Genomic DNA, 14798 nt, shown 5'->3' on the forward strand with positions numbered 1-14798 from the left:
AAAACCTATGCGAAAGCATAGCCATCGCTGGGAAATCAGAGTCGTTTCTGTGGGCTGCTGTTGCTGCTTGCCTTAGCCTAGTATTCGAGCACGGCGGGAGGAACCCGCATAGAGCAAAAGCCTCTTTGCTAGGGCATCCCCTCTGGGAAAGCACAGCATTCTCTGGGAAATCAGAGTCGGATCTGTGGGATGCTGCTGCTGTTTTCCTGAGGAAGACTCCACAGCACGGTGTAATAAATCTGCATGGAGCGAGATCCACTTTGCCTGGGCATCCCTTCTGCCTGAGAGAGAAGCGTGGTTGCGCCTGTGGAAAGAGCCTTAAAGAAAGGGACATGTCTGTCACTGCACTCCCCAGGAGCCTGTCTCGGGAAAGTGCAGCATGCTGCCCCAGGAGAAGAGAAGGAGTCGTTGGCCTTGTGGACGGAAAACGGTCGCGAAGCAGGAGCGCCGGCCCTGGCAAGAACAGCGGGCCGGTGGCAAGACAATTGTCACCCTCTGCTTGTGCAGAGAGACGAAGCTAAGGAGACACGGGGGGATGATTGGGCACGGGAGCGTGCTCTAATCTGAGGAAGGAGTCTGGACAGAAGGAAGGCCTTTCCTGTGCCTCTGGGCCCAAGGGGATAGCAGGTCCTTGGCCACCTGTCCAGAGGGCAGACGTGGGCTTGCCACCAATCTCCCGAACCTGAACTCGCAGAAACACCTCCTGGAGGAACGGGCAATCAAATGCCGTCTTCCTCCAGGATGTGGCAGCCTTGGCGGAGGCAGGGGGTGTGTCGGGGAAACAGGGACAGTTTCCCATTACTCCCCATCCCAGGGCACGGGCCGTGTGCAGTGATCCTCTCGCGGCTCCTCAAGGATGGGGAAGGCACGAGCCTAGTCCCCTGTCCCCCTGAATGCCAGAGCGAAAGGGCAGGCCTTGCCTACGAGGAGAGATGTCATTGTGAGCAGAGTGCCATCCTAGGCCATGCACGCTGCTGCAGGGTCGAGGCTGGGTCTGCTTATTTCGGCTTGGTAAGATGAACCCAGGATGTGAACTTGGAGCCCGGGAAAGCAAGGCCCAAGAGGCACCAGCTCTCCCGCTGCTCTTCTTCCCTGAAGCGACTAAAGCCTTGCTGAGGAAGCAGCGGCCAAGTGCTGTTCGCTCCAAACCAAAGCCTCTGCGAAAGCACAGCATTCGCCGAGAAATCAGAGTCGGATCTGCGCGCTCTACTGCTGCTTGCCTGAGCCCGGTGTAACGGTGGGAGAAACCCGCATACAGCGAAATCGTCTTTGCCCGGGCATCTCCTCTGGGAAAGCACAACATTCACTGGGAAATCAGAATCGGATGTGGGGGATGCTGCTGCTGAATACCTAAGCTACTCTCCACAGCACGTTGGAAGATACCCGCATGCAACGAAATCCTCTTTGCCCTAGCACCTCTTTGCCTAAGAGAGAAGCGTGGTTGCACATCTGAAAGGGCCTTAAGGAAAGGGACATGTCTTTCACTGCACTCCCCAGGAGCAAGTCTGGGGCAGGCCGAACGAGCCGCCCCCAGAGAAGAGAAGGTGCCATTGGCCTTGAGTTTGGGAAACGGTCGGGAAGCAGGAGAGCCTGCCGTGGCAGGAAGAGCAGGCCGGTGGCAAGACAAGTGTCACCCGCTCCCGGTGCGGAGAGACGAAGCCTCACTGCTAATGAGACATGAGGTGACGACTAGGGCAGGGGCACCTGCTCCACTCTGAGGAAGGAGTCTGGGCAGAAGGCAGGCCTGTCTTGTGCCTCTGGTCCCAAGGGGACAGCATGTCCTTGACCACCTGTCCGTAGGGCACACTTGGGCTTGCTACCAGGAGCCAAACCCGGAACTTGAGGAACAGCTCCCTCGTGAAATGGGCAGTCAGATGCCATCTTCCTCCAAGATGTGACAGCGTTTTCGGTGGCAGGGGGTTTGCCGGGGAAGGAGTGGGGACAGTCCCCCAAAGCTCCCCATTCCAGGGAACGGACGGTGTTCAGGGATCCTGTCGCCTCTCCTCTCCTGTGGCGAAGGCACTGGCCTTGTCCGTGAGTCCGCCTGAGAGCCAGTACCAAAGGCCAAGCGTTGCCTACAACGGGAGTTGGTAGTGTGCATTGAGTGCCATCCTAGGCCACGCACGCTGCTGCAGGTTTGTGGCTGTGTCTGCTTATTTCGGCCTGGCAGCGAGAACCCAGGGCGCCAACATGAAGCCCGGGACAGCAAGGCCTAAGACGGACCAGCTCTCCGCAGCTCTTCTTCCCTGACGCGACAGAGCAAACACCGAAATCCTTGCTGAGGAAGCAGCAGCGAAGTGCGGTTCCCGCCAAGCTGAAAACCTATGCGAAAGCATAGCCATCGCTGGGAAATCAGAGTCGTTTCTGTGGGCTGCTGTTGCTGCTTGCCTTAGCCTAGTATTCGTGCACGGCGGGAGGAACCCGCATAGAGCAAAAGCCTCTTTGCTAGGGCATCCCGTCTGAGAAAGCACAGCATTCTCTGGGAAATCAGAGTCGGATCTGTGGGATGCTGCTGCTGTTTTCCTGAGGAAGACTCCACAGCACGGTGTAATAAATCCGCATGGAGCGAGATCCACTTTGCCTGGGCATCCCTTCTGCCTGAGACAGAAGCGTGGTTGCGCCTGTGGAAAGATCCTTAAAGAAAGGGACATGTCTGTCACTGCACTCCGCAGGAGCCTGTCTAGGGAAAGTGCAGCATGCTGCCCCAGGAGAAGAGAAGGAGTCGTTGGCCTTGTGGACGGAAAACGGTCGCGAAGCAGGAGCGCCGGCCCTGGCAAGAACAGCGGGCCGGTGGCAAGACAATTGTCAACCTCTGCTTGTGCAGAGAGACGAAGCTAAGGAGACACGAGGGGATGATTGGGCACGGGAGCGTGCTCTAATCTGAGGAAGGAGTCTGGACAGAAGGAAGGCCTTTCCTGTGCCTCTGGGCCCAAGGGGATAGCAGGTCCTTGGCCACCTGTCCAGAGGGCAGACGTGGGCTTGCCACCAATCTCCCGAACCTGAACTCGCAGAAACACCTCCTGGAGGAACGGGCAATCAAATGCCGTCTTCCTCCAGGATGTGGCAGCCTTGGCGGAGGCAGGGGGTGTGTCGGGGAAACAGGGACAGTTTCCCATTACTCCCCATCCCAGGGCACGGGCCGTGTGCAGTGATCCTCTCGCGGCTCCTCAAGGATGGGGAAGGCACGAGCCTAGTCCCCTGTCCCCCTGAATGCCAGAGCGAAAGGGCAGGCCTTGCCTACGAGGAGAGATGTCATTGTGAGCAGAGTGCCATCCTAGGCCATGCACGCTGCTGCAGGGTCGAGGCTGGGTCTGCTTATTTCGGCTTGGTAGGATGAACCCAGGATGTGAACTTGGAGCCCGGGAAAGCAAGGCCCAAGAGGCACCAGCTCTCCCGCTGCTCTTCTTCCCTGAAGCGACTAAAGCCTTGCTGAGGAAGCAGCGGCCAAGTGCTGTTCGCTCCAAGCCAAAGCCTCTGTGAAAGCACAGCATTCGCCGAGAAATCAGAGTCGGATCTGCGGGCTCTACTGCTGCTTGCCTGAGCCCGGTGTAACGGTGGGAGAAACCCGCATACAGCGAAATCCTCTTTGCCCGGGCATCTCCTCTGGGAAAGCACAGCATTCACTGGGAAATCAGAATCGGATGTGGGGGATGCTGCTGCTGAATACCTAAGCTACTCTCCACAGCACGTTGGAAATACCCGCATGCAACGAAATCCTCTTTGCCCTAGCACCTCTTTGCCTAAGAGAGAAGCGTGGTTGCACATCTGAAAGGGCCTTAAGGAAAGGGACATGTCTTTCACTGCACTCCCCAGGAGCAAGTCTGGGGCAGGCCGAACAAGCCGCCCCCAGAGAAGAGAAGGTGCCATTGGCCTTGAGTTTGGGAAACGGTCGGGAAGCAGGAGAGCCTGCCGTGGCAGGAAGAGCAGGCCGGTGGCAAGACAAGTGTCACCCGCTCCCGGTGCGGAGAGACGAAGCCTCACTGCTAATGAGACATGAGGTGACGACTAGGGCAGGGGCACCTGCTCCACTCTGAGGAAGGAGTCTGGGCAGAAGGCAGGCCTGTCTTGTGCCTCTGGTCCCAAGGGGACAGCATGTCCTTGACCACCTGTCCGTAGGGCACACTTGGGCTTGCTACCAGGAGCCAAACCCGGAACTTGAGGAACAGCTCCCTCGTGAAATGGGCAGTCAGATGCCATCTTCCTCCAAGATGAGACAGCGTTTTCGGTGGCAGGGGGTTTGCCGGGGAAGGAGTGGGGACAGTCCCCCAAAGCTCCCCATTCCAGGGAACGGACGGTGTTCAGGGATCCTGTCGCCTCTCCTCTCCTGTGGCGAAGGCACTGGCCTTGTCCGTGAGTCCGCCTGAGAGCCAGTACCAAAGGCCAAGCGTTGCCTACAACGGGAGTTGGTAGTGTGCATTGAGTGCCATCCTAGGCCACGCACGCTGCTGCAGGTTTGTGGCTGTGTCTGCTTATTTCGGCCTGGCAGCGAGAACCCAGGGCGCCAACATGAAGCCCGGGACACCAAGGCCTAAGACGGACCAGCTCTCCGCAGCTCTTCTTCCCTGATGCGACAGAGCAAACACCGAAATCCTTGCTGAGGAAGCAGCAGCGAAGTGCGGTTCCCGCCAAGCTGAAAACCTATGCGAAAGCATAGCCATCGCTGGGAAATCAGAGTCGTTTCTGTGGGCTGCTGTTGCTGCTTGCCTTAGCCTAGTATTCGAGCACGGCGGGAGGAACCCGCATAGAGCAAAAGCCTCTTTGCTAGGGCATCCCCTCTGGGAAAGCACAGCATTCTCTGGGAAATCAGAGTCGGATGTGTGGGATGCTGCTGCTGTTTTCCTGAGGAAGACTCCACAGCACGGTGTAATAAATCTGCATGGAGCGAGATCCACTTTGCCTGGGCATCCCTTCTGCCTGAGAGAGAAGCGTGGTTGCGCCTGTGGAAAGATCCTTAAAGAAAGGGACATGTCTGTCACTGCACTCCCCAGGAGCCTGTCTCGGGAAAGTGCAGCATGCTGCCCCAGGAGAAGAGAAGGAGTCGTTGGCCTTGTGGACGGAAAACGGTCGCGAATAAGGAGCGCCGGCCCTGGCAAGAACAGCGGGCCGGTGGCAACACAATTGTCACCCTCTGCTTGTGCAGAGAGACGAAGCTAAGGAGACACGGGGGGATGATTGGGCAGGGGAGCGTGCTCTAATCTGAGGAAGGAGTCTGGACAGAAGGAAGGCCTTTCCTGTGCCTCTGGGCCCAAGGGGATAGCAGGTCCTTGGCCACCTGTCCAGAGGGCAGACTTGGGCTTGCCACCAATCTCCCGAACCTGGAGGAACGGGCAATGAAATGCCGTCTTTCTCCAGGATGTGGCAGCCTTGGCGGAGGCAGGGGGTGTGTCGGGGAAACAGGGACAGTTTCCCATTACTCCCCATCCCAGGGCACGGGCCGTGTGCAGTGATCCTCTCGCGGCTCCTCCAGGATGGGGAAGGCACGAGCCTAGTCCCCTGTCCCCCTGAATGCCAGAGCGAAAGGGCAGGCCTTGCCTACGAGGAGAGATGTCATTGTGAGCAGAGTACCATCCTAGGCCATGCACGCTGCTGCAGGGTCGAGGCTGGGTCTGCTTATTTCGGCTTGGTAGGATGAACCCAGGATGTGAACTTGGAGCCCGGGAAAGCAAGGCCCAAGAGGCACCAGCTCTCCCGCTGCTCTTCTTCCCTGAAGCGACTAAAGCCTTGCTGAGGAAGCAGCGGCCAAGTGCTGTTCGCTCCAAGCCAAAGCCTCTGCGAAAGCACAGCATTCGCCGAGAAATCAGATTCGGATCTGCGGGCTCTACTGCTGCTTGCCTGAGCCCGGTCTCGCGGTGGGAGAAACCCGCATACAGCGAAATCCTCTTTGCCCGGGCATCTCCTCTGGGAAAGCACAGCCTTCACTGGGAAAACAGAATCGGATGTGGGGGATGCTGCTGCTGAATACCTAAGCTACTCTCCACAGCACGTTGGAAGATACCCGCATGCAACGAAATCCTCTTTGCCCTAGCACCTCTTTGCCTAAGAGAGAAGCGTGGTTGCACATCTGAAAGGGCCTTAAGGAAAGGGACATGTCTTTCACTGCACTCCCCAGGAGCAAGTCTGGGGCAGGCCGAACAAGCCGCCCCCAGAGAAGAGGAGGTGCCATTGGCCTTGAGTTTGGGAAACGGTCGGGAAGCAGGAGAGCCTGCCGTGGCAGGAAGAGCAGGCCGGTGGCAAGACAAGTGTCACCCGCTCCCTGTGCGGAGAGACGAAGCCTCACTGCTAATGAGACATGAGGTGACGACTAGGGCAGGGGCACCTGCTCCACTCTGAGGAAGGAGTCTGGGCAGAAGGCAGGCCTGTCTTGTGCCTCTGGTCCCAAGGGGACAGCATGTCCTTGACCACCTGTCCGTAGGGCACACTTGGGCTTGCTACCAGGAGCCAAACCCGGAACTTGAGGAACAGCTCCCTCGTGAAATGGGCATTCAGATGCCATCTTCCCCCAAGATGTGACAGCGTTTTCGGTGGCAGGGGGTTTGCCGGGGAAGGAGTGGGGACAGTCCCCCAAAGCTCCCCATTCCAGGGAACGGACGGTGTTCAGGGATCCTGTCGCCTCTCCTCTCCTGTGGCGAAGGCACTGGCCTTGTCCGTGAGTCCGCCTGAGAGCCAGTACCAAAGGCCAAGCGTTGCCTACAACGGGAGTTGGTAGTGTGCATTGAGTGCCATCCTAGGCCACGCACGCTGCTGCAGGTTTGTGGCTGTGTCTGCTTATTTCGGCCTGGCAGCGAGAACCCAGGGCGCCAACATGAAGCCCGGGACAGCAAGGCCTAAGACGGACCAGCTCTCCGCAGCTCTTCTTCCCTGACGCGACAGAGCAAACACCGAAATCCTTGCTGAGGAAGCAGCAACGAAGTGCGGTTCCCGCCAAGCTGAAAACCTATGCGAAAGCATAGCCATCGCTGGGAAATCAGAGTCGTTTCTGTGGGCTGCTGTTGCTGCTTGCCTTAGCCTAGTATTCGAGCACGGCGGGAGGAACCCGCATAGAGCAAAAGCCTCTTTGCTAGGGCATCCCCTCTGGGAAAGCACAGCATTCTCTGGGAAATCAGAGTCGGATCTGTGGGATGCTGCTGCTGTTTTCCTGAGGAAGACTCCACAGCACGGTGTAATAAATCTGCATGGAGCGAGATCCACTTTGCCTGGGCATCCCTTCTGCCTGAGAGAGAAGCGTGGTTGCGCCTGTGGAAAGAGCCTTAAAGAAAGGGACATGTCTGTCACTGCACTCCCCAGGAGCCTGTCTCGGGAAAGTGCAGCATGCTGCCCCAGGAGAAGAGAAGGAGTCGTTGGCCTTGTGGACGGAAAACGGTCGCGAAGCAGGAGCGCCGGCCCTGGCAAGAACAGCGGGCCGGTGGCAAGACAATTGTCACCCTCTGCTTGTGCAGAGAGACGAAGCTAAGGAGACACGGGGGGATGATTGGGCACGGGAGCGTGCTCTAATCTGAGGAAGGAGTCTGGACAGAAGGAAGGCCTTTCCTGTGCCTCTGGGCCCAAGGGGATAGCAGGTCCTTGGCCACCTGTCCAGAGGGCAGACGTGGGCTTGCCACCAATCTCCCGAACCTGAACTCGCAGAAACACCTCCTGGAGGAACGGGCAATCAAATGCCGTCTTCCTCCAGGATGTGGCAGCCTTGGCGGAGGCAGGGGGTGTGTCGGGGAAACAGGGACAGTTTCCCATTACTCCCCATCCCAGGGCACGGGCCGTGTGCAGTGATCCTCTCGCGGCTCCTCAAGGATGGGGAAGGCACGAGCCTAGTCCCCTGTCCCCCTGAATGCCAGAGCGAAAGGGCAGGCCTTGCCTACGAGGAGAGATGTCATTGTGAGCAGAGTGCCATCCTAGGCCATGCACGCTGCTGCAGGGTCGAGGCTGGGTCTGCTTATTTCGGCTTGGTAGGATGAACCCAGGATGTGAACTTGGAGCCCGGGAAAGCAAGGCCCAAGAGGCACCAGCTCTCCCGCTGCTCTTCTTCCCTGAAGCGACTAAAGCCTTGCTGAGGAAGCAGCGGCCAAGTGCTGTTCGCTCCAAGCCAAAGCCTCTGTGAAAGCACAGCATTCGCCGAGAAATCAGAGTCGGATCTGCGGGCTCTACTGCTGCTTGCCTGAGCCCGGTGTAACGGTGGGAGAAACCCGCATACAGCAAAATCCTCTTTGCCCGGGCATCTCCTCTGGGAAAGCACAGCATTCACTGGGAAATCAGAATCGGATGTGGGGGATGCTGCTGCTGAATACCTAAGCTACTCTCCACAGCACGTTGGAAGATACCCGCATGCAACGAAATCCTCTTTGCCCTAGCACCTCTTTGCCTAAGAGAGAAGCGTGGTTGCACATCTGAAAGGGCCTTAAGGAAAGGGACATGTCTTTCACTGCACTCCCCAGGAGCAAGTCTGGGGCAGGCCGAACAAGCCGCCCCCAGAGAAGAGAAGGTGCCATTGGCCTTGAGTTTGGGAAACGGTCGGGAAGCAGGAGAGCCTGCCGTGGCAGGAAGAGCAGGCCGGTGGCAAGACAAGTGTCACTCGCTCCCTGTGCGGAGAGACGAAGCCTCACTGCTAATGAGACATGAGGTGACGACTAGGGCAGGGGCACCTGCTCCACTCTGAGGAAGGAGTCTGGGCAGAAGGCAGGCCTGTCTTGTGCCTCTGGTCCCAAGGGGACAGCATGTCCTTGACCACCTGTCCGTAGGGCACACTTGGGCTTGCTACCAGGAGCCAAACCCGGAACTTGAGGAACAGCTCCCTCGTGAAATGGGCAGTCAGATGCCATCTTCCTCCAAGATGTGACAGCGTTTTCGGTGGCAGGGGGTTTGCCGGGGAAGGAGTGGGGACAGTCCCCCAAAGCTCCCCATTCCAGGGAACGGACGGTGTTCAGGGATCCTGTCGCCTCTCCTCTCCTGTGGCGAAGGCACTGGCCTTGTCCGTGAGTCCGCCTGAGAGCCAGTACCAAAGGCCAAGCGTTGCCTACAACGGGAGTTGGTAGTGTGCATTGAGTGCCATCCTAGGCCACGCACGCTGCTGCAGGTTTGTGGCTGTGTCTGCTTATTTCGGCCTGGCAGCGAGAACCCAGGGCGCCAACATGAAGCCCGGGACAGCAAGGCCTAAGACGGACCAGCTCTCCGCAGCTCTTCTTCCCTGACGCGACAGAGCAAACACCGAAATCCTTGCTGAGGAAGCAGCAGCGAAGTGCGGTTCCCGCCAAGCTGAAAACCTATGCGAAAGCATAGCCATCGCTGGGAAATCAGAGTCGTTTCTGTGGGCTGCTGTTGCTGCTTGCCTTAGCCTAGTATTCGTGCACGGCGGGAGGAACCCGCATAGAGCAAAAGCCTCTTTGCTAGGGCATCCCGTCTGAGAAAGCACAGCATTCTCTGGGAAATCAGAGTCGGATCTGTGGGATGCTGCTGCTGTTTTCCTGAGGAAGACTCCACAGCACGGTGTAATAAATCCGCATGGAGCGAGATCCACTTTGCCTGGGCATCCCTTCTGCCTGAGAGAGAAGCGTGGTTGCGCCTGTGGAAAGATCCTTAAAGAAAGGGACATGTCTGTCACTGCACTCCGCAGGAGCCTGTCTAGGGAAAGTGCAGCATGCTGCCCCAGGAGAAGAGAAGGAGTCGTTGGCCTTGTGGACGGAAAACGGTCGCGAAGCAGGAGCGCCGGCCCTGGCAAGAACAGCGGGCCGGTGGCAAGACAATTGTCAACCTCTGCTTGTGCAGAGAGACGAAGCTAAGTAGACACGAGGGGATGATTGGGCACGGGAGCGTGCTCTAATCTGAGGAAGGAGTCTGGACAGAAGGAAGGCCTTTCCTGTGCCTCTGGGCCCAAGGGGATAGCAGGTCCTTGGCCACCTGTCCAGAGGGCAGACGTGGGCTTGCCACCAATCTCCCGAACCTGAACTCGCAGAAACACCTCCTGGAGGAACGGGCAATCAAATGCCGTCTTCCTCCAGGATGTGGCAGCCTTGGCGGAGGCAGGGGGTGTGTCGGGGAAACAGGGACAGTTTCCCATTACTCCCCATCCCAGGGCACGGGCCGTGTGCAGTGATCCTCTCGCGGCTCCTCAAGGATGGGGAAGGCACGAGCCTAGTCCCCTGTCCCCCTGAATGCCAGAGCGAAAGGGCAGGCCTTGCCTACGAGGAGAGATGTCATTGTGAGCAGAGTGCCATCCTAGGCCATGCACGCTGCTGCAGGGTCGAGGCTGGGTCTGCTTATTTCGGCTTGGTAGGATGAACCCAGGATGTGAACTTGGAGCCCGGGAAAGCAAGGCCCAAGAGGCACCAGCTCTCCCGCTGCTCTTCTTCCCTGAAGCGACTAAAGCCTTGCTGAGGAAGCAGCGGCCAAGTGCTGTTCGCTCCAAGCCAAAGCCTCTGCGAAAGCACAGCATTCGCCGAGAAATCAGAGTCGGATCTGCGGGCTCTACTGCTGCTTGCCTGAGCCCGGTGTAACGGTGGGAGAAACCCGCATACAGCGAAATCCTCTTTGCCCGGGCATCTCCTCTGGGAAAGCACAGCATTCACTGGGAAATCAGAATCGGATGTGGGGGATGCTGCTGCTGAATACCTAAGCTACTCTCCACAGCACGTTGGAAATACCCGCATGCAACGAAATCCTCTTTGCCCTAGCACCTCTTTGCCTAAGAGAGAAGCGTGGTTGCACATCTGAAAGGGCCTTAAGGAAAGGGACATGTCTTTCACTGCACTCCCCAGGAGCAAGTCTGGGGCAGGCCGAACAAGCCGCCCCCAGAGAAGAGAAGGTGCCATTGGCCTTGAGTTTGGGAAACGGTCGGGAAGCAGGAGAGCCTGCCGTGGCAGGAAGAGCAGGCCGGTGGCAAGACAAGTGTCACCCGCTCCCGGTGCGGAGAGACGAAGCCTCACTGCTAATGAGACATGAGTTGACGACTAGGGCAGGGGCACCTGCTCCACTCTGAGGAAGGAGTCTGGGCAGAAGGCAGGCCTGTCTTGTGCCTCTGGTCCCAAGGGGACAGCATGTCCTTGACCACCTGTCCGTAGGGCACACTTGGGCTTGCTACCAGGAGCCAAACCCGGAACTTGAGGAACAGCTCCCTCGTGAAATGGGCAGTCAGATGCCATCTTCCTCCAAGATGTGACAGCGTTTTCGGTGGCAGGGGTTTTGCCGGGGAAGGAGTGGGGACAGTCCCCCAAAGCTCCCTATTCCAGGGAACGGACGGTGTTCAGGGATCCTGTCGCCTCTCCTCTCCTGTGGCGAAGGCACTGGCCTTGTCCGTGAGTCCGCCTGAGAGCCAGTACCAAAGGCCAAGCGTTGCCTACAACGGGAGTTGGTAGTGTGCATTGAGTGCCATCCTAGGCCACGCACGCTGCTGCAGGTTTGTGGCTGTGTCTGCTTATTTCGGCCTGGCAGCGAGAACCCAGGGCGCCAACATGAAGCCCGGGACACCAAGGCCTAAGACGGACCAGCTCTCCGCAGCTCTTCTTCCCTGACGCGACAGAGCAAACACCGAAATCCTTGCTGAGGAAGCAGCAGCGAAGTGCGGTTCCCGCCAAGCTGAAAACCTATGCGAAAGCATAGCCATCGCTGGGAAATCAGAGTCGTTTCTGTGGGCTGCTGTTGCTGCTTGCCTTAGCCTAGTATTCGAGCACGGCGGGAGGAACCCGCATAGAGCAAAAGCCTCTTTGCTAGGGCATCCCCTCTGAGAAAGCACAGCATTCTCTGGGAAATCAGAGTCGGATCTGTGGGATGCTGCTGCTGTTTTCCTGAGGAAGACTCCACAGCACGGTGTAATAAATCCGCATGGAGCGAGATCCACTTTGCCTGGGCATCCCTTCTGCCTGAGAGAGAAGCGTGGTTGCGCCTGTGGAAAGATCCTTAAAGAAAGGGACATGTCTGTCACTGCACTCCCCAGGAGCCTGTCTCGGGAAAGTGCAGCATGCTGCCCCAGGAGAAGAGAAGGAGTCGTTGGCCTTGTGGACGGAAAACGGTCGCGAAGCAGGAGCGCCGGCCCTGGCAAGAACAGCGGGCCGGTGGCAAGACAATTGTCACCCTCTGCTTGTGCAGAGAGACGAAGCTAAGGAGACACGAGGGGATGATTGGGCACGGGAGCGTGCTCTAATCTGAGGAAGGAGTCTGGACAGAAGGAAGGCCTTTCCTGTGCCTCTGGGCCCAAGGGGATAGCAGGTCCTTGGCCACCTGTCCAGAGGGCAGACGTGGGCTTGCCACCAATCTCCCGAACCTGAACTCGCAGAAACACCTCCTGGAGGAACGGGCAATCAAATGCCGTCTTCCTCCAGGATGTGGCAGCCTTGGCGGAGGCAGGGGGTGTGTCGGGGAAACAGGGACAGTTTCCCATTACTCCCCATCCCAGGGCACGGGCCGTGTGCAGTGATCCTCTCGCGGCTCCTCAAGGATGGGGAAGGCACGAGCCTAGTCCCCTGTCCCCCTGAATGCCAGAGCGAAAGGGCAGGCCTTGCCTACGAGGAGAGATGTCATTGGGAGCAGAGTGCCATCCTAGGCCATGCACGCTGCTGCAGGGTCGAGGCTGGGTCTGCTTATTTCGGCTTGGTAGGATGAACCCAGGATGTGAACTTGGAGCCCGGGAAAGCAAGGCCCAAGAGGCACCAGCTCTCCCGCTGCTCTTCTTCCCTGAAGCGACTAAAGCCTTGCTGAGGAAGCAGCGGCCAAGTGCTGTTCGCTCCAAGCCAAAGCCTCTGCGAAAGCACAGCATTCGCCGAGAAATCAGATTCGGATCTGCGGGCTCTACTGCTGCTTGCCTGAGCCCGGTCTCGCGGTGGGAGAAACCCGCATACAGCGAAATCCTCTTTGCCCGGGCATCTCCTCTGGGAAAGCACAGCCTTCACTGGGAAAACAGAATCGGATGTGGGGGATGCTGCTGCTGAATACCTAAGCTACTCTCCACAGCACGTTGGAAGATACCCGCATGCAACGAAATCCTCTTTGCCCTAGCACCTCTTTGCCTAAGAGAGAAGCGTGGTTGCACATCTGAAAGGGCCTTAAGGAAAGGGACATGTCTTTCACTGCACTCCCCAGGAGCAAGTCTGGGGCAGGCCGAACAAGCCGCCCCCACAGAAGAGGAGGTGCCATTGGCCTTGAGTTTGGGAAACGGTCGGGAAGCAGGAGAGCCTGCCGTGGCAGGAAGAGCAGGCCGGTGGCAAGACAAGTGTCACCCGCTCCCTGTGCGGAGAGACGAAGCCTCACTGCTAATGAGACATGAGGTGACGACTAGGGCAGGGGCACCTGCTCCACTCTGAGGAAGGAGTCTGGGCAGAAGGCAGGCCTGTCTTGTGCCTCTGGTCCCAAGGGGACAACATGTCCTTGACCACCTGTCCGTAGGGCACACTTGGGCTTGCTACCAGGAGCCAAACCCGGAACTTGAGGAACAGCTCCCTCGTGAAATGGGCATTCAGATGCCATCTTCCCCCAAGATGTGACAGCGTTTTCGGTGGCAGGGGGTTTGCCGGGGAAGGAGTGGGGACAGTCCCCCAAAGCTCCCCATTCCAGGGAACGGACGGTGTTCAGGGATCCTGTCGCCTCTCCTCTCCTGTGGCGAAGGCACTGGCCTTGTCCGTGAGTCCGCCTGAGAGCCAGTACCAAAGGCCAAGCGTTGCCTACAACGGGAGTTGGTAGTGTGCATTGAGTGCCATCCTAGGCCACGCACGCTGCTGCAGGTTTGTGGCTGTGTCTGCTTATATCGGCCTGGCAGCGAGAACCCAGGGCGCCAACATGAAGCCCGGGACAGCAAGGCCTAAGACGGACCAGCTCTCCGCAGCTCTTCTTCCCTGACGCGACAGAGCAAACACCGAAATCCTTGCTGAGGAAGCAGCAGCGAAGTGCGGTTCCCGCCAAGCTGAAAACCTATGCTAAAGCATAGCCATCGCTGGGAAATCAGAGTCGTTTCTGTGGGCTGCTGTTGCTGCTTGCCTTAGCCTAGTATTCGAGCACGGCGGGAGGAACCCGCATAGAGCAAAAGCCTCTTTGCTAGGGCATCCCCTCTGGGAAAGCACAGCATTCTCTGGGAAATCAGAGTCGGATCTGTGGGATGCTGCTGCTGTTTTCCTGAGGAAGACTCCACAGCACGGTGTAATAAATCTGCATGGAGCGAGATCCACTTTGCCTGGGCATCCCTTCTGCCTGAGAGAGAAGCGTGGTTGCGCCTGTGGAAAGATCCTTAAAGAAAGGGACATGTCTGTCACTGCACTCCCCAGGAGCCTGTCTCGGGAAAGTGCAGCATGCTGCCCCAGGAGAAGAGAAGGAGTCGTTGGCCTTGTGGACGGAAAACGGTCGCGAAGCAGGAGCGCCGGCCCTGGCAAGAACAGCGGGCCGGTGGCAAGACAATTGTCACCCTCTGCTTGTGCAGAGAGACGAAGCTAAGGAGACACGGGCGGATGATTGGGCACGGGAGCGTGCTCTAATCTGAGGAAGGAGTCTGGACAGAAGGAAGGCCTTTCCTGTGCCTCTGGGCCCAAGGGGATAGCAGGTCCTTGGCCACCTGTCCAGAGGGCAGACGTGGGCTTGCCACCAATCTCCCGAACCTGAACTCGCAGAAACACCTCCTGGAGGAACGGGCAATCAAATGCCGTCTTCCTCCAGGATGTGGCAGCCTTGGCGGAGGCAGGGGGTGTGTCGGGGAAACAGGGACAGTTTCCCATTACTCCCCATCCCAGGGCACGGGCCGTGTGCAGTGATCCTCTCGCGGCTCCTCAAGGATGGGGAAGGCACGAGCCTAGTCCCCTGTCCCCCTGAATGCCAGAGCGAAAGGGCAGGCCTTG

The sequence above is a fragment of the Mustela lutreola genome, chromosome 11, assembly GCF_030435805.1.
Source record: "Mustela lutreola isolate mMusLut2 chromosome 11, mMusLut2.pri, whole genome shotgun sequence".
NCBI classification, from domain to species: domain Eukaryota; kingdom Metazoa; phylum Chordata; class Mammalia; order Carnivora; family Mustelidae; genus Mustela; species Mustela lutreola.